Source organism: Leucoraja erinacea, chromosome 28 (genome assembly GCF_028641065.1).
Source record: "Leucoraja erinacea ecotype New England chromosome 28, Leri_hhj_1, whole genome shotgun sequence".
Taxonomy (NCBI): Eukaryota; Metazoa; Chordata; class Chondrichthyes; order Rajiformes; family Rajidae; genus Leucoraja; species Leucoraja erinaceus.
In genome coordinates, this window is record NC_073404.1 from 16,555,687 (window position 1) to 16,582,721 (window position 27,035).

General features: G+C 39.9%; 1 protein-coding gene and 1 long non-coding RNA gene across 2 annotated transcripts in view; one reads left to right on the top strand and one right to left on the bottom strand.

Annotated features, from left to right (window-relative positions):
• Positions 1-12,561, bottom strand: part of LOC129710697 (scavenger receptor cysteine-rich domain-containing group B protein) — a 65,338-nt gene extending 52,777 nt beyond the window's left edge. Inside the window, exon 1 of the mRNA XM_055657870.1 lies at positions 10,115-12,561. The gene's annotated coding sequence lies outside the window, so the exon portion shown is untranslated. The remainder of the gene's footprint in view (positions 1-10,114) is intronic.
• On the top strand, positions 7,788-9,007 carry LOC129710698 (uncharacterized). The gene is made up of 2 exons (XR_008725709.1): positions 7,788-8,264; positions 8,313-9,007. It is a non-coding gene; the product is annotated as an uncharacterized LOC129710698 (long non-coding RNA).
• Positions 12,562-27,035: the final 14,474 nt, after the last annotated feature.

The following is a 27,035-nucleotide window of genomic DNA, read 5'->3' on the forward strand; positions in this document are numbered from 1 at the left end:
GGTGCTTCAGTGGTGTAACTAGAAAGCTTTTGCATGGTGTTGAATTCACTACTATAGAATCTTTCAAGTACTCTTGCATAATGCGGTGTGTTATTCATTCTTGTCACAATACTCAATCTCAATAGAGCTTGGAATTCATTTAAGGTTATGCTCCAAATCAGCACTTTAGGAAATCCATTCCAATAATATTGCCACAAATCATTATATTACAGAAATATTCTAAATACACAAAACAGAATATGATACGATATGAGCTTTATTTATCCAAGGAGAGAAATTGATCTGCCACCAGTCATGAAACACAGGAGACATGAAACATGAAATTAAAGTGACGAGTGGAAAGGATTGGGGATGTGCAAAGATTTGGGGAGGGGAGGGGGAGGGGAATCGGTCTACCTCATGACAGAAGGGGGAAAGAGTTGCACAGTTTGATAGCCACAGGGAAGAAGGATCTCCTGTGGCATTCTGTACTGCATCTTGGTGAAACCAGTCTGTTACTGAAGGTACTCCGCAGGTTGACTAGTGTTCATGGAGTGGGTGAGCTGTATCATCCTAGATGCTCCGTAGTTTGAAGAGCATTCTCCCCCCCCCAAGACCACCTTCCATGAATCCAACTGCACCGCCAGGAGAGAGCCAGCCTTCATGATGATTTTACTAACCCTGTTGCTGTCTGTGGCCATTGCCCTGCTGCCCCAGCACATGACAGCAAAGAAGATGGCACGGGCTACCACCGATTAGTAGAAAATCTGCAGCATCTTACCCCAGATGTTGAAGGAGCGGAGCCTTCTTATAAAGTACAGCTGGCTCTGTCGCTTGTTGTTTAGTCCAGGTACACTCCAAGGTATTTGTAATCCTTGGTAAACTGCATATTCACACCAATGATGTGGACAGGGGACAGAGGTGTTCCATTCCTCCTAAAGTCCACCATTAACTCCTTAATCTTGTCGGTGTTGAACTGCAGGTGATTCAACCCACAACACTCAACAAAGTCGTTGACAACACGTCTGTATTCAGCTTCCCTCTCCTCACTGATGCAGCCCACAATTGCAGAGCCATCTGAAAACTTCTGCAGGTTGCAGGAGTCCGAGTTAAATCTGAAGTCCGAGGTGTAGATGGTGAACAGGATGGGAGAGAGGACCGTCCCTTATCGTGCCCCCGTGTCGCTCACTACCATGTCCGAGACATAGTTCTATACCATGACATATTGATGTTGTCTAGCCAGGTAGTTGATAATCCAAGTCACCAATGGAGCATTCACCCAAATCTTCATTGGTTTGCTCCCTAGCAGTGCAGGCTGGATGGTGTTAAAAGCACTGGAGAAGTCCAAAAACATGACTGTCACAATGCTTCCCAGCTTATCCAGGTTGTGCATTGGAACGATGGAGCAGGTGGATGATTGCATCCTCAACACCCATTTTGATTGCTAAGCGAACTGCAGGGGGTCCATGTAGGGTTTAACCAGGGGTCACAGGTGAGTGAGCACCAGCCTCTCCAGGGACTTCATGATGTGTGAAGTCAGCACCACACAGTGTGGGTCTGCAATCATCAGAGGAGCTGGCATTCGTCCTGTTTGCTACAGGAACCACGCAGGATGTCTTCCACTTCACAGGAATAAGTTGTAAGTAGGTGCCACTAAATCGACAAAACATGGAATCCATTCCAATGCCACATCCCAATAGGATTCTTTTGACATTGCATCTGTAGAAGTTCGTAAGAGTTGTTGGGGACATACCAAACTTACTTAGCCATCTTGGGAAATAAAGGCGTTGGTGTGATTAAGTAGTAGCTTTATGTGCTTGGTCCAGAACAAATTGGTGATATTTACACCTTGGAACTAGAAACCATCACCATCTCCACTTTAGCAGCTGGTGCATGTACTCCATGTTGTTTTCTTAAGTCAATTATAGCTCCTTCGCCTTTCTAATATTGAAGAAGAGGTTTTAGTCTTGACATCTTGTTACTGAGCTCTCTATCTCCTTCCTGTACGTCATCTTGTCATGGTTCAAGATCCAGCTCTCTGCCGTGATGTCATCTGCAGACTAGTAAATGGAGTCAGCACAGAATTTGACTGCACAGTTGTAAGATGCATCCTTCAGGGCAAGGTATTGAGAATCATTGTGGGAAATGTTTTGTCACTTATCCTCCCTGATTGCGGTCTATGGGTCAGGAAATCAAGGATCCTGTGGCAGATGGGGTTGCTGAACTCCAGGTCCAGGACTTTGGTTCCTAGAAAGATCAACTAGTGACGATAACGAGGTTCTGATGAGCTCAAGAAATCAGATTTAATTTTCCCTCTGGGCCTGTTACAGCCTTTGGGACTCAATATTGAATTCCACAATTTCAAACAACCAGAGTTCATATCAGAACCTCTCAGTTTGAAGGCAAGGTCATCAACTTACAATGTTAATATCATTTTATTCTCCACATAAATCCTGCCCAACCTGCTTAATATTTGCTGCATTCTTTTTTAGTTCGGATTTTCAGCAACTGCAGTGTTTTGTATCTCACTGTGCCAGCATTCAGACTGATCACTTATCGTTTCTCTCTTTCTTTCTGTGTCACCTCCAGATAGATCAGCTGCAATTAACAAGCTTCTCTCAGCTTTCACGACTACCATTTTCGTCAATCACTCACTGTTGGTCTCCACTCTGCCAGTGATTCCCCTTGTTCTCTCTACTCTCCCCATTTCTCTGCAACATAAAATATGTTTGATTGCTACATTTAGCTGTTCTGATGACAGGTCACTGACCTGAGATGTTAACTCTCATTCCCTATTCACAGATGTTGCCCAACTGACAGAGTGTTTATAGCATTATCCCTTTCTATAACAAATGAGGCCAGATGAGTTGAATTAAAAAAATGTATTGCTGGGAATTTACTATGTGGCCTGGTGAGGGAGACCAAGCAAATGAATAATAATAAGGCATCTAAACTACCTGACACAGTAATAGAGTAAAGGGTATGGAAAGAGTGGGGTTCTTGAAATATGTTTTGAAGATGTTTTAATCAGTACGTAACAAGCCACACTAAACATGGGACAGTATTGGGTTTATTGGGAATGAACCTGGGTAAATAGGAAGCATGATTGTTGGAGGGTGTTTTGGGGATAGTAATGATAATTCCATTAGATTTGGTATAGTAAAGGAATTAGATAAAGAAAGGTCAAGCATAAAGGTTATAATCTGAGGAAGGTTAATTTTATCAGAGTGAGATATCAGATATGTAGATGTCAAGAACTAAACAAGGTACGGTAAGCCTAAAAAACACGTTTTGATAAATACTGAAAGGTCTAGGAAAAATCAATTTTGGTAAAAAGTTGCACAAGACGTCGGTGGGGACACGAGGACTATTCAAAGTTTCAGAGGTCTTTTATTGCCACGTGCACCAATTAAGGTACAGTGATATTCGTATTACAGTGATATTCGTATTGTGCTCAGATTTGCTTATGCTGCTATAGGAAATATGGCATTAAGCTGGAAAGAGTGCAGATAAGATTTACAAGGATGTTGCCAGAATACAAGGGCCTGCACTACAGGGTGTGGCAGACTAGGACTTTCATCCTTGGAGCTCAGGAGTCCTCAGGAGGGATGATTTTATACAGATGTATACAACCGTCAGGGGAATAGATAGGGTGAATGCACAGAGTCTTTCTCCCAGGGTAACCGAAAATTAGAGGGCATTGGTTTAAAGTGAGAGGGGAAAGATTTAATATAAACCTGAGAGGCCATGACAGACAGTAGTGGGTATATGGAACGAGCGGCTAGACAAAGTAATGGAGGCAGGTGAATAACAACATTTTAAAGATAGCTGGATATGTACATGGATAGATAAGGAATAAAGGGATATGGGCCCAACCCATGCATTTAGGACTAGTTTAGATGAGGCATCTTAGTCTGCATGGACGTTGGCCCAAAGGGCCTGTTTCCATGCTGCATGACTCTATCTGGAGATGCCAAGGTGAAATTCACAAAGGAACTTCACAAAGTGAAGAGAATAGATTCTGCATGGAAAATTATTGGGAGGTAGATCAATGAATAGTCTAATTGTTTAGTAAATACTTACATAAATTAAAAAAAAGAAAAGAGTAAAGAATAGGTCCTATTAGATACCAAAAAAGTAATCCAAAGACATGAATATAATTCTAAGTGGATTCTAAGTGGCATCTGCCTTGATGAAAAAGGAAAATGGTATAATAAATGTTGATGTAAAGGAAGGTGAAAATGAGGGATGACACATTATAAAGTCCAGTATCTTGAACATTGATAAAACACCAAACCTGAATGTGACACATCTACTCATCTATAATACAGTATGCCTCAGGCTTGTAAAAGTAACAAGAAAAGATATAATATTGTCTCTGATTTCCACTTTTGTATCTTCTTCACCTAAGGGTATGGTTATGAAGGACTAGAAAACTATTAATGATCTTTTGAATAAAAGGAGGAATGGTTACACTGAGTCTCCCCTCAACCTAACACCGGAACAACATCAACCAGCATTTAGAGAAGTACAGATTATTCAAGGGCAGTTAACATGGCAGTACTATGAATCCCCAGTCAATATTGTGAAAGTTAAAATCCCCTACTATGACAATACTCGTCTTGCAGCTACCTGTAATCTCCCGGCATATTTGTCCTTCTAATTGTTCATCAATAAATAATATTTCTGATCATTCAATCTACCTTGTTGCTGTCCTTGCATTTTTTTAATCTGCATTTTCCCTGTAACTGTAACATTATATTCTACACACTGTTTCCTTTCTCTTTTTGCACTTCCTGTTGTACTCATGTATAGTATGATTGGCCTGCATAGCACCCAAAACAACATTTTCCACTGTATTGGTACACATATACCAATACCCATACTTTGATAACCGAGTAAATTGGATTGGCTGTGAACCGGAATGGGAGCAACCTGGGGAGGAAGCAGACACTGTCTGCTCCATTCACTCTGGAGTGGTGAATGGAATTGAATCTTGTGCTGTCATGCCTACGGTGCACAAAAATGCTGGAGAAACCCAACGGGTGCAGCAGCATCTATGGAGCAAAGGAAATAGGCAACGTTTCGGGCCAAAACCCTTCCTCATACGTTTCGGCCCGAAACCTTGCCTTTCCTTTGCTCCATAGATTCTGCTGCACCCGCTGAGTTTCTCCAGCATTTTTGTGTGCCTTCGATTTTCGAGCATCTGCAGTTCCTTCTTAAACACGCTGTCATGCCTACTTCTGATGGAAGTTCAGTGAGAAAACAACTAAAGATGGTTGGGTCAAGGACATGCAGTGATGGGATGATTAAATGCAGATAGCTATTTGTTTCCTTGTCCTTATTTGACTTCCTCTGTGTAAGGTATGATTCCAACCCTTTGTTGCCTATTGATTAGGGTGTTACTGGGATTCCTTGCTGCCACATTTGGTTAAAAAGTGTCTTGATGTCAAGCGCAGTCTCCCTCATCTCAACTCTGGAATTCAGTTCTTTGATGCACGCTCAGACCAAGGCTGAGTGAAAGTCTGCTGCGGAGTAGTACTGGTAGACGTAGCTGGGTTGGTGAGCAGATTTAGGTGAGAAAAGGTGGATAATAACAGTGTTGAAGAATGGCATTTATCACTTTGTTGTTGGCTGAATGGGCAATAAATAATCAGATTGGATATGACTTTGGTAGACACCAGTCTTGCAACAGTAATGGAAGAGCTTACAGCTTGTTCTGGAGCTTTTGCCTGACCCTGCAATCTTTGCTGTATCCAATGCTTTCAACCATTTCTCAGTATCAACTGCACTAAATCTAATTTGCAGGAGATTGGCATATGTGATGGTGGAGATCTCTGGAGCAAGATGAGATGGATCATCCACTCAGCCCTTCTGGCACAATATGGCACATCTTTTCTTTAGCAAACATACACTAGGCTCAACCATCATTAAAGATGGACCATCCTCTTTTCATTAGCTGTCTAATTATCCATCACCAATCATAACCTAATGTAACAATTGGAGAGCTTTGATCTGATCAGTTATCTCTGTTCATCACGTTGTTTTTACTGTTTAGCATGCATGTAATAGCACTGTTGAAGACGACATGTATCACTATCTATCTCATGGGTGTTATATATGCACTCTCCATTGATACCCATTGATACCCAGGTTTGAGTAAGGGATGTGCACGAGGTTACAGATTGTGCTTGCATACATGTCTTCTGATGCTAATGGTCCACAGCGCTTCACAAATGTACAATTTAGAGCTGTTAGATCCATTCTGACTATCCCATTTAGCATATTTGTACCTTTACACACACAATGGAGGGTCCTTATTGCAAACTTTGTATCCAAAAAGTCTATTCAGTGGTCACTTCTAACAAAGGTAGGTTGATGAAAACAAGGTCAAATTGTTTTGTCCTTCATTTTGGTTCACTCATTTAAGGTGCTAACAAGCTACTTCTTGTGATGGACATTGAAGATTCCCCACTTTCCTTAGGGTATATTCTGTACCCTTGCTATGTTCAGTGGGTTTTCTTCACCCCAAGTGTTTTTCAAGATGGAGGAGCCGTGAACAGTGAACACTCATATCCTCATTAAGTGATATGTGGATGTAGCCTCCGCCGCTTGTGGCCTCCCTATCCCTTTCACACTGCTTTGTTTCACGAAACAGCTATAGCAGCGAGACCTCCAGGGCATTGGAAGGCAAGCAGGCATCAAAAATAAGTGCAATTACAATGGGAAGTGAACACAAAGCACAAGCTATATTGAGAATCATGTCACCTCAATAGTTTTCCCTCAACTATCATCACTTAAACAGAACATTCACCCCTTATTACATTAGCTGTTTATGCTCAAACCCATTGCTTGGAGCTCTTCATTATGATATTATGTAACTTGCCAGACTATAATAAGACCATAAGCCATGGGAGCCAAATTAGGCCATTCAACCTGTTGACTATAATCTATGCAAATGGTGGCACACATTTCAGCTTTAGACCCTCGCAATCATTACACTCTTTATTCCCTTCCATTGCCCATGCACAAAACAATCAGCCGATGAAATCTCATCCAGTAACAATATGGATGTCCTGCACGCTCTCAGGAATGGTTGCTGCTCAGAAACCTTAACTCTGTTGCTTCCTGACCTGCTCAGCATTTCAAACTTTTTCTGTTTAGAATGCATATTTTTCAAATTCCTATCCTAAATCACCACAAACTACCTGCTACTGAAGGAGTGCTCTAACCTCCAAGACCACTCAATCTCTTTGAATAGAGTGTTCTTAAAACAACAGGTTTCTTCGAAATCATTTCTATAAATTACCATAATACATAAGGCTACGGTGGTGTTTAACATGCTCAGGAAGATCTCAAGAGAGCTCAAAACACATCTCAATCAACACCAAAATGTGCATCTTTAACTCAAATGTGAAACAGGTGATGCTGTATGGATCAGAGACATGGGAAAACAACAAAATGCACTACAAACAGGCTGCAAACATTCATTAACAATTGCCAGGAGAAAACTTGACATCTGCTGGAGAGACAAAGTAAGCAATGTGGACCCGTGGAAAAGACCAAGCCAGGAGCCCGACTGACAAATTCAAAGGAGAAAATGGAGTTGGATTGGACACACCCTCAGGAAACCTGCCACAAACATCACCCGGCAAGCCCTGAAATGGAACCCTCAAGGAATAAGGAAAAGAGGTTGCCCCTGGAACAGCTGGAGAAGAGGTGTCCAGAGAGAAATGTCTGAGAGTGGGCTCAACTGGGGAAGTCTCGAAAGAACTGCCAATGACCTGTGCTCCCAAGAGGAGCCGGGTGAGGAAGATGATAATCTCCTCCCATACCCCCTATTCACCACAGATAACATCAATGATAAATTCACTTTTCCTTTAACTTAAAGTGGTAAAATTTCCCAAAGTGCATCATATCAATCAATTCAGATTATAATGGACGTTAACTCACAGATGCAGACATTCGGACATACAACCTAAAATTTGGTCGCAAAATTAGATTATTTTAGTGGATGTTACAGGCCAGATAAAGATGACAGTGGTTTCAAAGTAGAGAGATCACATGATGTTTAAGGAAGCAATTCCAGAACTTAAGTGTGGGCCATTGACAGCACAGCTATCAACAGTGTGAAAAAGTGGGAGATGGGCAAAATAGTCGTTCATTGTGTACTTGGTAAATTTGTAAATCTGGAAGAAGTTAAGAGATAAGGATAGCATAAACACAGAGAGGTCAGAATATAAGAGCGAGGAGTCACCACAGGTCAGTCAGCATAAAAGTGAGAGGTGTAGAGTAGTTGCTCCGGTTGGAAGATGGACAACATAAGTGTAGAGATTGAGATCAATCATCCTGGGAATTTGAAGCACAAATTTTCAAAAGAAAATATATTGAGGAAAACTTGGCATTCTTGATGAATTAGACACCTGCAATCCTAATTTTGAAAGGAGTGGGGGAATTACATGGCCATTGGTTCAGTTTCAGATAGTAATTAAGTATCGACTTGTTAATTAAGTCACACGTAACATGTGATTATCTTTGGTACGAATACAGATGGAACATAATTATACTAAGTAGTGTTAATAAATCATGTAGATTTTTCTGTGTCTGTATAATGACATTGATTGATTAATAGGTATGTAAATCAAATATATTATCCAATACATAAATTTTCACAGTGCCCATTTTTACATTTGTCCTATTGCAGGGTTAATCCGTCATTCCTGGATCAATCTGTTTGTCCGCGTCAGGCCACTTCATAATAAAAACATGCAGAAGAAATGGGAGAGGCAGGCAGGTTATGTGTAGCAGATTATTGGATCACCATGACATCAACATTTATTATAATATTTAATCAGATGTGATCATTCCAAATCAGAAAGAGATAGGATTAGCACTGTACTCTGAGAAATGTGTTACTTGATGGACAACTGAAGCCAAGCAAACCCTTCACATTTGCAACTGATTTTAACAAACTCTTCGGGCTCTGATACACAAATGGCTCAGTTATGAAGGATGAAAATTAATCTGGTCTCAATTGCTGCACTTTTCAATACTCCATTCATATGTCTTGTAGCAGGACTCTTGGGGGGGAATAATGTTCTCTTTTGTGTTTTGTAGCTTCCCCACCCTTTTCTTTCTGCCACGACCAAAATCTTTAGCTAAGAATGCCTGAAAGGCTGAAGGAGATACCCACAGGCTTCCAGACAACCAGAAATAGTACTTAAAATAGATAAATAAGTGCAAAAAAAAAAATGTTTCACAAAAAAGAAATGATAATCAAAACTAACAATGTCTGATGTTCTCAAGGTTCAGTTTTAATTTATTGTTGGCTTCTCGTCAGCTCTATATAGAATGCACACCAAAACTATGACATCTTAAATAATTGTACCCATATTGTTATACCCCAACAGTCCAATTTGCACTCAAATGAAAACTATAGCATGCCGCAGAGTGATTTAGCATTCTGCTTACAGATGAACAAAGTCTAAAAACTAAACTTTATTGCTCTGCAAACAATACTTCCACATCTATTTTGCACAAAAAGTTTTGAAAGTTCTTTTACTTTTCACTCATCACAAGGTGGTTTGATGCGGAACTGCTCCTTAACGTTTAGTACAATTATAATTTGATGCTTCTGAACATGGTGCAGAATATTACAGAATGCCAGTTGAAGGACATGAAACTTCAAAATTAAACAAATTGAAAACAATTTTTTTTTTAAATTGAAAAAAATAATAATAAATGAAATTTATTAATCTTGGACCTTTGTGATCTAAATGGGGAAAAAGGGAAAAAGTGAGTGGAGACCTTTGCTAAAGATTTTTGCGGTTCAAAATACAACCATATGAAATTGGATTGCTGCTACTCCGTCACGATATAAAGCAGTATCTTAATACCTCAGGTTTACTTTGAATACTAAATCCTAGTCACACAATAAATGTAACCTTTCAATTTACCAAATTTGTGTTAAGTTCTGATTTTCAGCTATTGAGAAAGCAAAACATCACAGAGTTAAAGAATGAAGGTATTCTTTACTCTCTTTGTTAAATTTTTATCCAACGTAATATTCGAACCAAACATTTACTCTTAAACTTTTTCATAGCTATAGAAGAGATCATTGTAGAGATCCACATACCTGAATTTGAATTTGATTTCAACGTCCCCTAGACCATTTATTGTTGATTCACCAAAATGTATCTAATTGATTTAAAATGACACTTATTGAAGTCAAATGACGGATTTACATGGAGAAGCTGTTCGGTGATCCAGTTCCAGAGAAGCACTGACAGGTAACTTAATGCACTCTAAAGGAGAGTAACATCCGGCAACGTAAAGAGCCAAGACCTGATATCCTCATCCCCTCCTACAATATCAGTCTGAACTTTAAAAACATCTGATTAACATATGTTTTTGTCTTTCTGAAACATGATATCAGGCCACCATTAAAATCGTTATCCTATATATTAGACACACCTTTCATGGATTATCTTTGAATTTCGAAACAACTAAGTGCAGAAGTTTTATAACAATTACTCGATTTTTAGGGTGGAGCAGATTTGGTTAAAAATAAAGAATAAAACAGATCAAAGCAGTGGCAATCTACAGCAGCTGAGGAAATCAGTTGGCCTAGGACAGCAAAAGCAGAGAATATGCAGACATTAGGAACTGCAGATGCTGGTTCACAAAAAAAGACACAGAGTTGGAATAACTTGGCGGGTCACATTGGAGTACATGGACAAGTGATGTTTTGGTTCGGGACCCCCCAACACCAACTGCATCTAAAAATAAGGTAGACCTGGTAGGCCAACAATAAGAGGTTACATGCCAGCCTACTCATGGATGCAGTATGTAAAAGATTAAATTATTCCACAACTAGTAGTAGAACTGCAGATTCTTGATCTGAGTCACCTCCTGTGATGAATGGTGATGGACAATAAAACATATCAGCAGTAGGAGGACCAAATAATGCTACCATACAGTACTTAATGCTTGAAGATGGCAGAGCCCAGTTTGTGAGTGAGATTAAGACGATGTCTGCAGGAGTACCGAATTAGTGATCTGGCAGACAATTTAAAACGTGAAATATAGTCTAACCTCATCAAATTTCACATTCTCAACAACTTGAGGGTCACATCTGATGTGAAACATAGCTGTAGGCCATTCGGCCCTTCGAGCCAGCACCGCCATTCAATATGATCATGGCTGATCATCTAAAATCAGTACCCCATTCCTGCTTTTTCCCCATTACCCTTGATTCCTTTAGCCCTAAACTAAGTCTAACTCTCTCTAGAAAGCTTCCAGTGAATTGGCCTCCAATGCCTTCTGTGACAGAGAATTCCACAGATTCACAACCCTCTGGGTGAAAACGTTTTTCCTCATCTCAATCCTAAATTACCTACCCTTAATTCATAAACTATGACCCCCGGTTCTGGATTCCCCCAACATTGGGAACATTTTTCCTGCATCTAGCTTGTTCAATCCTTCAAGAATTTTATATGTTTTTACAAGATCTTTCTAAATTCCAGTGAATACAAGCCCAGTCAACCCATTCTTTCATCATATGTCAGTCCCGCCATCCCAGGAATTAGCCTAGTTATACCGTCTCTTTCGCCTTCCCACCAGTCACCTTCCATCCATATCTCATCCTCCAGCATTACATTTCACTCATATCTCTCCTTATTGGACACTCATTTGTCTCCTTTGTACTTCCAGTCTCTTACTCCACCCATCTGCCAATTAAAACCTCCTCACATGTATCCATCTATCTGCTGGACGTTTTGTCCTGCCCTCACCTCTCTTTCCGACTTTCTCCCCCTCACTCTCATGTCATTTACATGAACATTCCCTTGTTCATCCACATAAATGAGGGCTGGGAAACACTGATTTCTACCATAGAATCAAAAAAAATGAACCAACGTTAAGGAGACCCTTCAGCTTAGTGTTTGAAAAATTCTAGAAATTACTTCGATCCACTTAATCTCACATCCCTCATTCTTCCACGGGTCTGTATTTTTCACCGGTCTTATCAATTAATGCTATTGTATATGTTTACACCAACCTTTCAGATATACAGAACAGTCCCCATAACCCATCCACCTGCCACCCATTGGTCACTACCTGGCTGTCTATGGAAGAGTCTCCAGTTACCACATTGTCTACATTAAGCAGTTGGGAGCTCACAAAAAACAAATGGAGTAATTAAGTCTTCAATCCTCAGGGACTGACTAAGAAGAAGGTCCTATTCACAATTCTTAGGATACACCACTGTCTATGTTCTTCCAGTCTGAAAAATAACCATCCACCATCACTGTGATCCTGAAATAACATAAAAACCCTGATGAAAAATTGAGCAGCGTTATATTTTCACTGCTATGTACCTCTGCAGCAAAAAATGACATTGAAACCAAACTAATTATTTCACTGACAAGAAAATGAATTTACCGACAGTGGAGACGGTGGAACTAATCATCCTTGGTGCCATTCGTGTTGGCATCAAAGGAACAATCACAGCAAGCCAGTTTGGAATTAGTAAGGATTGAAACAGACCACTAAGCTGCCAGTCACTGTTCTGCGGCAAGACTCTTGTTTCTTTGAAATCCTGAGTTCATAATTCAGAACAATACTTTAGCACAATAATGACCTTGAAAATTTGATTAAAATTAAACATTTACTATCTGATCTAGATAAATGATGTAGATCCTATAGCACCGGTAACAAACAGGTGGTGGTTTTAGTTTAGAGAGACATAGCCCTTTCGGTTCACCCGGTATACGCCGACCAATGATCACGTGTACACTAGTTCCATCCTACACACTAGGGACAATTTTACAGAAGCCAATTAATCTACAAACCCGCACGTCTTTGGAATGTGGGAGGAAACCAGAGCACCTGTAGAAAACCCACACGGTCACAGGGAGAATGTGCAAATTTCGTACAGACAGCACCCGCAGTCAGGATTGAAACCTGATCTCTGGTGCTGAAAGGCAGCAACCCCACCACTGAGCCGTTGGGCAGCTGATTAACTGAATAGGTTAGAAGGGAACCAGACCTGTGGGGGCACAAATACTGTTGCCCCCAAAGCTTCCCGACGGCTAATTTGGCAACAAGTCTAATGCAATGGAAAATAGAAGGGATGCTTCCTAAAATAAATAATGTATTCCTTAATATATTGAGAATCAGTCATTATTCTGGGGACCAGGAAGTGGTTGAAAGATCAGATTAAAGTGCTGGATTGACTCATTTGACCTGGTAGCATCTCTGGAGAACATGGAGAGGTGATGTTTCGGGACGAGACCCTTCTATGGACTCAAAGATCACATATTCTATATTGATAAAGCCAAAAAGTAAAATGAGTCAATAAACCATGTAGCCTCAATTTGGACAGAATTAGCTGATTGCAATTATAATGGCAATGGAAATGATATTATTCATTTGATAACCAGGCTAGTCATTTAGATGGGAATATCCGATTGGTTTACTTTGTGACTATTCCACTCGGTGCTCACATTTGGAGTGCGAGGCAAGAGAATTGAGCTCAACTATGATATACCTGCAAGGAAATAACCCACTGTCATTCATAACTGGCCCAAGCATCTAGCTTAAATACTTGCTGCCACAGGATTCATTTTAACTTTGGAACGGAGGAAAAGATGATACAGAGATCATGTAAAATCAGCTGACATAATTTTTAAAGGTGGTGCCTGATATTAAGTCTAGAAATCTACTTTAATATCATGTTATGTGATAAACCTGGGACATATGATACTTATCCAATAAATAAGAATAGCATCACCTAAAGCCTTGATGTCATTCAATAAAAGACTTGAAAAGCAGTCTTCTTGACCTACTTAACAACAGATCCTTTGTACATTAGCTTTGAATAACAGAATTTACTGCATTTAACTTTTAAAATTAGCATACAATTCTGGCTTTAGCATACGGCCAAACTCTACAAGTATCACGACTGGATTGTAAAGGACAAAATGTGTTTATTTCTTTTGGAATTTCTTTCAAAAAATATTATTTTTAACGTTTGCATTTGGCAAAATATGAAGTCCCAATTCTCACACCTTCCTCACATTCACCAACCAACATGATCTTATCCTTGTCCATTTACCCTTTTTCAAGCAAACGTGGATATAGAAAGGAAGAAGATAAATCTAAACGCACAAAGCCTTTGTCTACTTTTGAACAGGACAATTAATTATTTTAAACACAGCAAAACACAAAACAAGTGGATTTTGCACAGTTATTGAAACCTGTATCTGAAACCTATTGTGAATAGCTCTTGCTTTCCATCCCAGGGGAGATCTACAGATGTCGTCATGCTTTGATATGGCATTCTATACATACATGTATTACTTTGTCCACAAAGCTATCATCTTCACTTACTCAGATTTATATTGACTTTGAGAAAATGTTCTGTGTTACAATGGCAATATGATACCCTGATTGATGGCATTCTGCACTTACACTGCACATCACATATTCTCTTTTGCACTGCAAGTAATGGAAAGTTTCAAATGTAAAGTAGTTAATTACAGCGGAATGGGGAATAGTGTACTCAGTGTGGGTTGTGAGGAGGATGCAAGGAGTCTTTGGGGTTTAAGGAGTGCACAAGTACATGGCAGACAGAACACGTGGAACAAACAAGTGATCATCCACTTTAGTAGAGAAAAAATAGAAAAGTGGATCATTTTTTCAAATATAGTGGCCAAAGGGACATGAGTGTCCTTGTACAGAAATCGCTGTATGTTAACATGTAGGCACATCAAGTGATTAGGAAGGTAACAACTATGCTGGCCTTTATTGTAAGAGGATTTGAATGTAGGACTAAAGGTGTATGTTCTTTTTTATCGAGGTATGCTGGGAAAAACCAGCATATCTCCATATAAATTATTATGAAAAATAAATATGTAGGAAGATTAGATTAGAATGATGAAACATTCTAGTCTAGTCTCCCTACAAAGTGAAAAACATGCTTGCAATAGAGAAAGTGCAACAAAGATTGATTCCTGAAATGGGTGGGATAGTGAGGGGGGGGGAAGTGAAGAAATTTTTCTCTGAGGATAGGTTTAGTAGACTAGAGTTGAAAGAATGAGACGTGTTCTCATTGAAACAGATAGGATTCTGACGTAGGTGTGCAGCTGGATGCTTTGGCAGCATGGTAATTGGGAGGGTGTTCTTATTATTTGAAGTGTAGCTGAGAATCCCATGACAGCAGCCTAATGTGAGAGTATATCAATTACATCTGATATTCAATACAGAAAAATCCCATTTGGCCAGCTGGTCTGTGCTTGCTCCCTTGACATGCCCTCCTAACCACTATATCTAAACTCTGCAGCACAGAGAAGCCGAAGAGAATAAAAGATGATAAATCCTGACGGCCCATTGATCTCTCTCCCAAAATGTTGAAAGAGGTTAAAAAGATAGCAGCTGATTATTGCCTTTTAAAATTTGATAGGTTGTGAATTGTTCCTGTGGATGGAAGAAAAGCAAATGCAACCACATTATTTAAGAAAAGATGGAGAGAGAAAAACATGAAACAACTGATGGTGGTAGGGATAGTACTGTCATTTGTACAAAAAGATCTATTAACAGAGCATCTTGAAAAGAATAACTTGATTTAGTAACATTAGTGTTTGAAATTGATGTCATGTTTCATTAATCTATTTGAATTGATCTGACTAGTAGAATAGATAAAGAGCAATCAATGGACATAACGTATTTGGGTTTCCAAAGCTTTTGATGTGTCTCACAAAAGAGGTTGCTGTACAAGGCCAGAACATATGGAGTAGGGCGAAATCTACAGCCGTGGATGGAGAATTGTTAATAGACAGAAGATAAATAGTGGGAACAAGTTAATCTTTCTCAGGTTGACAAGCTGAGTTTCGGGGTACTGCAGGGATCAATGCTTGGGCTCCAGCTATTTAAATCTACACTCATAATGCATCAATTGTCTGTACATGGACCTGTAAGATTCTTTAACCAACCTGCACAACCCTAACCCTACCTCAACACCACAACATGATGGATCACCTCTGGCACGATCATAGACTGGTTTTGTAATTGTGTTTTTGAGCAGTCTTTATTTCTGCTGTCTTGGACAATTATTTGTTTGATATATAATTTATAATTACTGTGTTGTCTGTCTATGAGCCTGCGACGCTACTGCAAGCAATAATTTCATTGTACTGTACCTCACTGAACTTGTTCATATGATAATTAACTGGACCACTTGACTTGACTTTTATTCCAAAGTTTCCCAGATCTCTGTCAGGGTACATCTTGAATATTTTCAGAAACTATGAGCCCCTCCATAAAAAATTGGAATGCTTCCAAATGAGTTGGAACACATACAAATGTAAACCTTCCCTTTTTTTTAATGCGATTCAATGAACAAAATAAACTTGATGTCTTCAGTGGAGAGTCGCTGTGACTAGTCCCCAGAGCACTTATGTCAAGTGGCTCCCTGCTTGTGAAACATGGCAGCCACTGTTCTAATAGAAAATGGTCTTTGTTTACACAAGGGTGGCACAGCGGTAGAGCTGCTGTGCTAGAGACTCAATTTTGATCCTGACCATGGATGCAGTCAATGTGGAGTTTGCATGTTCTCCCTAGGACCACGTGGGTTTCTTCAGGGTATTCCAGTTTCCTCCCATATGCGCAGGTTTGTAGATTAATTGGCCTCTGTAAAATTGCCCCCAGTGTGTAGAGAGTGGATGAGAAAGTGGCATAACATAGAACTAGTGTGAACAGGTGATCAATGGTCAATGTGGAATCGATGGTCCAAAATTCATGTTTCCAAGCTGTATCTCTAAATCTTGCACCTTGTGATTTCATAACTAACTCTAATGGAAATATCTATACATTGAATACATTGAATTAAGGGGGCATATTAGGTACATAAGGTAAAGCTTCAGGAGTATTCACGTTCTTTGTTAACCATGGAATGTCTGTTCCCCTATCCATTATGGATAATTGCAACCTAAATATATGTCATCATTTTGGCCAAATGGGCCAATTGCTACATTTCCAAGTTTACAAATGATGCAAAACTAGATGGGTGATAGTTTGAGTAAAGCTGCTGGTCAAAGGGATTTCAATGTCCTTGTAAACAAGTACATGAAAGCCAATATGCAGGTGGAGTAAGGGATTTGAAGGGCAAATGATATGTTGGCCTTTATTATAAGAGGATTTGAATGTAGGGGTAAAGTTATTGCAATTAAACACGGATCATAGAAACATAGAAACATAGAAAATAGGTGCAGGAGTAGGCCATTCGGCACTTCGAGCCTGATCATGGCTGATCATCCAACTCAGTATCCTGTACCTGCCTTCTCTCCATAACCCCTGATCCCTTTAGCCACAAGAGCCACATCTAACTCCCTCTTAAATATAGCCAATGAACTGGCCTCAACTACCTTCTGTGGCAGAGAGTTCCAGAGATTCACCACTCTCTGTCTGAAAAATGTTTTTCTCATCTCGGTCTAAAAGATTTCCCCTCTATCCTTAAGCTGTGACCCCTCGTCCTGGACTTCCCCAACATCGGGAACAATCTTCCTGCATCTAGCCTGTCCAACCCCTTAAGAATTTTGTAAGTTTCTATAAGATCCCCCCTCAATCTCCTAAATTCTAGCGAGTACAAGCTGTCGTTCTTCATAAGACAGTCCCGACATCCCAGGAATCAGTCTGGTGAACCTTCTCTGCACTCCCTTTATGGCAATAATGTCCTTCCTCAGATTTGGAGACCAAAACTGTACGCAATACTCCAAGTGTGGTCTCACCAAGACCCTGTACAACTGCAGTAGAACCTCTCTGCTCCTATACTCAAATCCTTTTGCTATGAATGCTAACATACCATTCGCATGGATCACATGAGGCTTAAGGAGTACTGTGTACAGTTTCAGTCTCTTTATCAAAAGAAGATATACTTATTTGAAAGGAAGTTAACCAAAGATTCACCAGACTGGTTCCAGGATGGTGAGGTTGCCATATGGGAGATTGAGAAAACTAGTAATTGAGTCATTGAGCTATATAGAACACAAAGGAGCCCTCGGCACACCATATCCACACCAATCTATTTGCTATCTACACTAACTCCAATTGCCTGGATTAGAAACATCTTTCTATGCCTTGCCTATTTAAGAGTATCTAAATTTACCATCTGATCTTGGGAAAATAATTCTATCAACTCTATTTATGTACATCATCTTATACAGAATTTGGAAGCATGGAAATCTTATTGAAACTTTCAACATTGTTACATCAGTTGACAGGCTTGATGCAGAGAAAAAATATCCTCTGGCTGAGGAGGCTAGAATCAGGAGTTGGGTAGGACTCAGAATATGGACTAGGCCATTGATGACTGAGGAGAGGATACATTTCTTCATGCAGTGAAGCTAAATCTTTGGAATTTTAATTGTGAGGGAATGGGAGAATAGGATTGATGAACTGCTCAGAGAGCAAGCCGTGACTATGAGGGTCAAATGACCTCCTTTAACTGTCACAAGGAAATGCAAGAAGAGTTTAATCTTGTCCGATACCAGAGATGATGAAGTCTTTTAGGACTGAGATGAGAAAATCATTTTTTACACAGAGAGTGGTGAATCTGTGGAATTCTCTGCCACAGAAGGTAGCTGAGGCCAGTTCATTGGCTATATTTAAGAGGGAGTTCGATGTGGCCCTTGTGGCTAAAGGGATCAGGGGGTATGGAGGGAAGGCAGGGATGGGATACCGAGTTGAATGATCAGCCATGATCATATCGAATGGCGGTGCAGGCTCAAAGGGCCGAATGGCCTACTCCTGCACCTATTTTCTATGTTTCTATGATCAATCAGCCCTTACAAATTCTTTTTGATTTTTCTCTAGCATTGTATATGAAGCGAAACTAAAGCTCTGTACAACTAAAATAACAACGTTTTTTTTTCCATTCTATCACTTGATAAATGTACCCTGGACTTTAATTGTCTTCTTTCATGCCATTGTTGATCTGCATCATTACTTTTACTGATAAGCGTATCGTTAACTATTTGTTCTTTTATATTGTGTAGGTAGACCACAAAATGCATGGGTAACTCAGCAGAACAGGCAGGATCTCTTGATAGAAGAAATGGGTGACATTTTAGGTTGAGACTGAAGAAGCGTCTCAACCTGAAACATCACCCATTCCTTTTATCCAGAGATGCTGCCTGTCCTGCTGAGTTACTCCAGCATTTTGTATTCCTTTATACTATTTGCCTTCCAAGAAGCACGGATTCTTCCAAATAAAATGCACAACTTTGCACTTTTCTATAAGATAATTAATTTGTCAGATACATGCCAATGTTGATCAAAATTAACTATTTCAGAAAGAAAAAAGCGAATCATTTGTCAGAAACATAAATCGATGATGGGATGGGATAGAAAAAGGGATATAGAGGTTTCAAACATTCAAAATGTTAATAAATCCAGAAAATATGGCTGAAGGGAACTGTTTCTGCACTGTATCTCTAAACTAAACACTTACCAGTAATAGCTATCAGGGTGAGCATTTGAAACACCAAGGCTTAGAAGGATATGGACCAAGCGCTGGTAAGTGGGACAATAGGGAAACATGGAAAACATAGAAATTAGGTGCAGGAGTAGGCCATTCGGCCCTTGAGCCTGCACCGCCATTCAATATGATCATGGCTGATCATCCAACTCAGTATCCCGTACCTGCCTTCTCTCCATACCCTCTGATCCCCTTGGCCACAAGGGCCACATCTAACTCCCTCTTAAATATAGCCAATGAACTGGCCTCAACTACCCTCTGTGGCAGAGAGTTCCAGAGATTCACCACTCTCTGTGTGAAAAAAGTTCTCCTAATCTCGGTTTTAAAGGATTTCCCCCTTATCCTTAAGCTGTGACCCCTTGTCCTGGACTTCCCCAACATCGGGAGCAATCTTCCTGCATCTAGCCTGTCCAACCCCTTAAGAATTTTGTAAGTTTCTATAAGATTCCCTCTCAATCTCCTAAATTCTAGAGAGTATAAACCAAGTCTATCCAGTCTTTCTTCATAAGACAGTCCTGACATCCCAGGAATCAGTCTGGTGAACCTTCTCTGCACTCCCTCTATGGCAATAATGTCCTTCCTCAGATTTGGAGACCAAAACTGCACGCAATACTCCAGGTGTGGTCTCACCAAGACCCTGTACAACTGCAGTAGAACCTCCCTGCTCCTATACTCAAATCCTCTTGCTATGAAAGCCAACATACCATTCGCTTTCTTTACTGCCTGCTGCACCTGCATGCCTACCTTCAATGACTGGTGTACCATGACACCCAGGTCTCGCTGCATCTCCCCCTTTCCCAATCGGCCACCCTTTAGATAATAGTCTGCTTTCCCGTTTTTGCCACCAAAATGGATAACCTCACATTTATCCACATTATACTGCATGCAAAGAGAAGGAAATATTGCCTCTGCCTACAGTGGCGGACTGGCCAGGGTGTCAGCTTGCCCAATGGCAAGTGGGCCCCTGATGAAGTAGGCCCCCTATATCAAGTGGGCCCCTGATGAAGTGGGCCCCCTTTGTCTCCTGGCAACCAATATTTTTAGACCCAGTCCGCCACTGTCTGCCTATAAATACCTGTACACTTGGTATAATAGTTCACTTTAAAAAAAATGAGGTTTAGAACAAGTCCACTTCCAGGCTGCCCGTGTACTAAACATTATCTTGCTTCATTTTTTAATGATCCAGAGAAAGAATATCCTCACAGGAAATTCCTTTTCTGGATCATGAAAGATACAAACAAGATAATATCTGAGCTAATACAGGAATGACTGTCTAACTTTTACATCTGGAATAGAATTTGAAAGAAGTTCCTCTGGTGAGGAATGTGCAAAACCTTGATACTGACTCCAGTTTAAATGCTACCTTCCTGAACACCCCACAGGTAGTTGTAATACCATCTGAGCATTGTTTTTGAAAAGCACAAATGTCAAGAACTCGTTCTTCTGAAGAAAATAAATGACAGGATTTAAGGTTGTTCAATTATGTGCATTTTCTTTCTGTTCCTGAAATTTAATAGAACTGTAATCTGGGTCTTGGAAACCTGCTGAAAATAACAAAAAAACAGTTGAAAATAGCAATGCTTTTTGTTTTTCTGGGGTTTGCCCATCTTTCCCTCAAGTGTGAGCTCCAGGCTAAGAATTTCCCCCAGTCTTGGGTTTTTGGGTGCTATGTATACTTGTATCAAATAGGTGCTTCCTATCCAGGCGTAGATGCCCAGTTCCTGTTATGTTCTTTCTTCAAAGTAACATTTTCTCGCCCATTATTACTTAGGGAAATGTTGACACCTGAATACAATTGCAACTAGCACAGCCCAGATTGGCAGAACTAGGTGGTGTAATATTCAAGTCAATATAATCCTCCTTTCAAAGTTAAATGATTGTGATGTGAAACCAGAAAGTGAGGATGTTACACATTTCATTAAATTACCCCGAATGCTGATCGGCACAGCTTAAAATAAAACAGTATGAGAACCAACAGTTAAAAACTAAACCTCCTCGGGCTTTTAAAACTAAAATTTTCTATGGTGCAATACTTGCTTCTTAATTTATCTCATCTTCTCTTTTAGTCACCTTGCATTATATTTGTGTGCAGCATCTTAAAGGACACTGTCAAGACCAAGCTACGATTTTGTGGAAGACTGGCACGCAATGCAAAGAGGAAAATTTAAACCAAAGAAATGCAAAAATCACAAACAATATTCTGCAAAGACAAATTTTGGACACGTTTTGGTTGCAATGTTTCTTTGAGCCAAGAGACATAGCAACAAGGATCTTGAAGTGGAACATAAACAAACTGCTGGAAGAGCTCAGTGGGTCAGGCAGCATCTGTGATACAAAGTTGACAGAAGATGTTTTGGACAGAACCCCTCTACAGACCGATGGAGTAGAAGGGAGAAAGTTGGTAGAGAGAAGGGAGGTGAAGGAGTGGGGCAAGAACTGGAGGGTGATAGGTGGATTCAGGTGCGGAGGGGTGATTGATGAGTCAGGTGGGGGAGAGATGGGTGTAGATGGGAACCAAGGCCTGAGGTGAAAAGAAGACAAAAGGGAGCAGATGTGGAACTGGCTAAGCAAGCAAAGTGGGGAATGAAATGTAGAACCAGAGGAATGAATGGTAAGTGGAAAATAATTGGGTGGGACAGGGAGAATGGGGGAGGGGGGGAGGAGGTAAATGATGGACCTGGAGGAGGGAAAGGTGGAAAATGAGCAAATGGAGGAGAGGAACAAGGAAGTGGGAGACGGAGGCGAGGGGTGTTGGAGGTAGATACCTGGTTAGATGAGGACAAAAGAAGGCTTTACCTGAAATTGGAGAATTCAATGTTCATACATGTTGGGTTGTAGGTTGCCCAAGCAGAATGTGAGGTACTGTTCTCCCTGTTTACATGTCATTTCAGTGGAGGAGGCACAGAAAGCTCAATATGGGAATGGGAATTCAACAATTAATTTGTTTTTTCTTAAGATTTATCCAGATGCCTTGTCTTGTGGTTCAATCTTAAAGCAGATTTGGGTGGTAGGAAAAGGAGACAGATAGGGAATGAAGAGAAATATTCACACATGAAGGAATAAATGGAGAAAGATCAGGATAAGAACTATGGAGGAGTGACACTAATTCTTTTCATCTTGATTTATTTAGATTTCAACTATTTCTTCAACTATGTTTATCTCTGACACCTTTTTTAGTAAAACAAAAGGGGAAGCACGTACATATGAGATTACATTCATACGCGTTGGCATATATCCTTCTAATACAAAGTAAAATTATTAATGTGACACCCCCATACCTCTTGAAATGGGTTATTAGTGGAGTAACAAAATACTAGCCAATTGTACTGGCAGTTAATTGAAACACATGACTTGGCAAGGATTTTGCGAACTGTGATGTAAAAATTATTTGTTTGTAAAGGTATTCACTGTAGCATCGCTTATTTCATATTTCTGTAGGCGGAAAAGAAAGCAGAGACAATAGATCACAAGATATTATTAGGAATGCAGTGCTGTGACCAAGTGTTTGTGGAACAAGGTATCACTGTTTAGAAACATTTGAAGTTTTTTGGCAAACGGTAAAGTTGCAACATGGATAGAAAACTGGCTGCGTGATAGGAGTCAGAGACTTGTAATGAAGACTGGAGTGGTTATATCTTGGATCTCCTCCATTGGGAGATTACGTCCAGTTTTGGTATATGAGCAGGTTTGTGAGAATGATCCCGGGGATAATTAAGTTAACGCACAAAGTAGGTTTGATGACTCTGGGCCTGTGCTCATTGACGTTTAGAAGGACGAGGGGGCATTTTGTTGAAACTTACCGAATAATGACAGACCAAGAGAGAGTGGAAAGGATCGTTGTTTTCAAAAGGCAAGCGTCACAAATACGTGTCATAAGCTATTTGAATGTCTGTGAAATAACCAGGAAATTTATATTCTCTGACTATGTGAGAAATGGGATCTATTTTCCAGGATATTAATTGAAGATGTATGTCATGACTGGTAGAGATCAGTCACATGAGCATAGTAGAAATTGGCCTTGCCCTTGTGCGGTTTGGTTAATAGACACAAAGCAGAAAATCACGTCACTGTCCAAACAAAAAGACAATGTACGTTCCATCTCTGTTAAGCAATGGACTAATCACAAAGAATGGCCCAATTTTCATTTACAATATACCGAAGAAAATAGGTTACACAAACAAGCACACATTTCCACGAGGGACAAAGGTATCAGAAATCTAGAAAATCAAGGTAATCAGAAATTTGAGATGGTTTTAAAAAGTATAGACTATTAAATCTCTTTTCCTTTTTTTGGTCACTTTGGGAACAAAATTTAACTGAAGCATTTAATTGAGATGCATTAAAAGGGGTAACTACCAATGTGAAATGTTTTATAAATTATCTTGAATTTTCTTCACAGTAGTTCATTTTGAAAGTCAGGAAATTTGTAAAGAACGGACTTACAACTATAGAGGGTCCTTTACCTCATGTTTTCTCAATGGCCATGAGAATCTAGTGGTGCCGATGATGGCAGCCTCTGCCTACAGTCTGTCTGTTTTTCCATATTTTTTTAATTTTTAGTCTGTCTAAAAAAAGTAGGTTTTGAAGGTTTTTTTTGTATTTTTATGTGGGGGAGGTGGGTAGGGTAAGGGGGAAACTGTTTCCCAGTCACTTCCTGGCAAGGATGTGACTATTCTCCGTGTCACGTCCTCCCCCCCCCCCCCCCCTCGCGGCCTACCATCTGGATTGGCGCGGCCTTTCCTGCCAGAGACCGTCCAGAGCTTCAGCAGCGGCGCAGCACCGATTTACCATCGCGGAGCAGGTGATGCCTTACCTGGGATCGCCGTTTGAAGCTCCGGAGTGTTGGGCCTGCTGCTTCAACATCGTGGAGCTATGGTTTGCGGAGCTCTCAACCACGGGCGGCGCTGACTTCAACATCGCGGAGTCCTGGGATCCCTTTGCCGAGGGCCGCCATTGTGAATCTCCGTCCAGCTCGGCCTGTGGACTTAGAGAGCCGCAGTCTCCGCCGGTAAGAAGTGGCCGGCTCGGAAGTCGAAGCCGCTGAGAATGTTCTTGCGTTCTGACGTCGGAGTTCCATCATTCCGGCCCAACCACTGCCACTTGTGAACAACAAAGAGGAGGATGACTGAACTTCCCTCACAGTGGGAAACTTTGATTCCGCTGTGTGGGGATGTTTATGTTAAAGTTTATCGTGTGCTGTGTTTTTTTTATTCGTACGGCTGTATGGTGACCACAGATTTCACTGCACCAATTGGTGCATGTGACAATAAATGTCTCTTGAATCTTGAATCCATGAAATACTTGCAAAGTATAGCTGTTGTAATAATTATGAACCACAATGCAGAAACAAATAATTTGCACACACCAAACAACCATGGTAAGTTCCCCCGTCCATCTCAAGGTGATAAACTAACTGCATGAAACCAGAGAAAACAAAAGAAAACAGAGTAACTAACCTGTTTTTTTGTGCTAATATTAATATTTAATAGGAATGCAGATTAATAATAAATATTTCAAAATATGCAATGCCTAAATAGAATTATCCATGTATTATGCATCTAGAATCCAGGGCAGGATTGTTGGTGAAAATTTAGGAGTACCTTTCAAACCCCGTCCCAGACATTTCAACAGACAATCCAGGTTGGCTCTATAATTTTACAAGGAGGAAAATGTATAAATATTAATTTTATTCAACATATTCTTATATCTTTGTCACACAGCCTGGATATTTTCATTCTTCAAGCATTAGTTCAATTTTTTCAAGGTTGTTATGAATCAATATAAAAAAGGGTATCAGTGATCATAATAACTGCGGAAAGAAAATCCCAATAAAATAATGTCCTTTATGATTGTGTTAGATAATAAAGCTGAAAACTAATACCATAATAAGTATAAATTATATTTTAAGGAATAAAGGCAAAAATAATTTTAAAAAGCTCTCCAATACAATAAAATCAGAAAGTTAATAAAATCAGGAAATCTGTTTTCTTCTCTACTCTGGAATTTTGGAACCCAGGTAGAGGTTATGGCGTTAATCAGTAATTAAATACTTTGACCTACCTTGGTACAGCACCCGGTTTCGCTATGCGTATACTAAATCAAAACTATTGGCCTTTGGATTCTCTCCAACTGAGAAGGAAAGTTTCAGAGAAATCTAATTTCTATGATTTAAGCGTCGTCAGCAAAATAAGATCCACAAATGGCAATATGCTGAATCATGACTTAATCAAAATGCTACTTTTTGCAGAGCTCCTAAAAGCATACAAGATAAGAGCTTCATTATTATTCCATTAAATAGTGAAGCCTGAGATAATCTTGAGATAACACTTACAATAATCTCTATGGAAACAGGAGAAAACTTGCAGAAAACATGTCTAAATATGAAGGGGTTAAAAAAGATTGGAGGCATTTTTATGAAACACTTTTGTCCAATATAGGCAATCCCTGCTCAATAGTCATGGAAGAGAGACACAGCACTCGCTGTCTGATAAGAGCAGTGTGAGATGTGAAGAGGCAGAATGTCAGGAGCAGTCCAAGGACACACTGTTGACAAATGCCTGCAGCAATGAGAGCTGAGGTTTATCTACACCAGTCCCACACATTCCAGCCTGGCAACATAAGCTGTATTTTTCTGCAACTTACTGCCCTACATTAAGCTCATGCTCACGCATTTAGCTGTTCCCTTTCTTACACTATGCTGCTGACAGAGGTAGGATTGAATGACATGTGTAACAAATAACCTTTCCACAAAGATACCAGAACGTTAGGGTTTGATCATTTATTTTATGGCCCAGATATGTGACAGAACCTTCAGGTTTGATTATTTATTTTATGGCCCAGTTATGTGACTGTCACCATCAGTGTGATTCAGGTTTTCCACTTGCTCAAACAGTATAATTTACATTTAATCTCATTTTTTGCCTAATGGTGCAAGACCATCTCAAAAAAGCTGTCTCACCTTATCAGTCAGCTTCTCGGCCGTTCCATAGTTACTGTAAAAATGTGAAAGCTAAAGGGGTGGATTATTTTCTCCTTTACTTAGGAAGAAGTGTTACTAAAGAATGTTTGGCAGGTCATAAGATGCAAACATTTCCAGGAACAGGATAATAAACAGAGATTTGGGATGGTCAAACTTTAAAAATAGATCACCTGTAATTCTCTGTTGGAGGAATGTTACAATGTACTTTACAAATTGTTAAAAAGTTCCCATTAGGATTGTAAATGCATAATAATTAAACGATTGAAATTAAGTCTCAATAAATTAATGTCATTTTCCACTTCATGGTTATCTTGAATCATGGCAATGATATAACAGCAGATTTGATAAAATAAGGTCCCACTAACAGCACTGAGATTACTGATCGATCTAATTTAGCTATCATTTTTACAATGAATAAAAAAAAGTACAGATTTTCCAAGATTACCCTTCCTCTCAGCGAACTGTATGCCATGGCACAATTCTAACCATCTCAGTGAGCAGCTAAAATCTCAGCAACTATGTTAACCTGCAACTCATACTTTC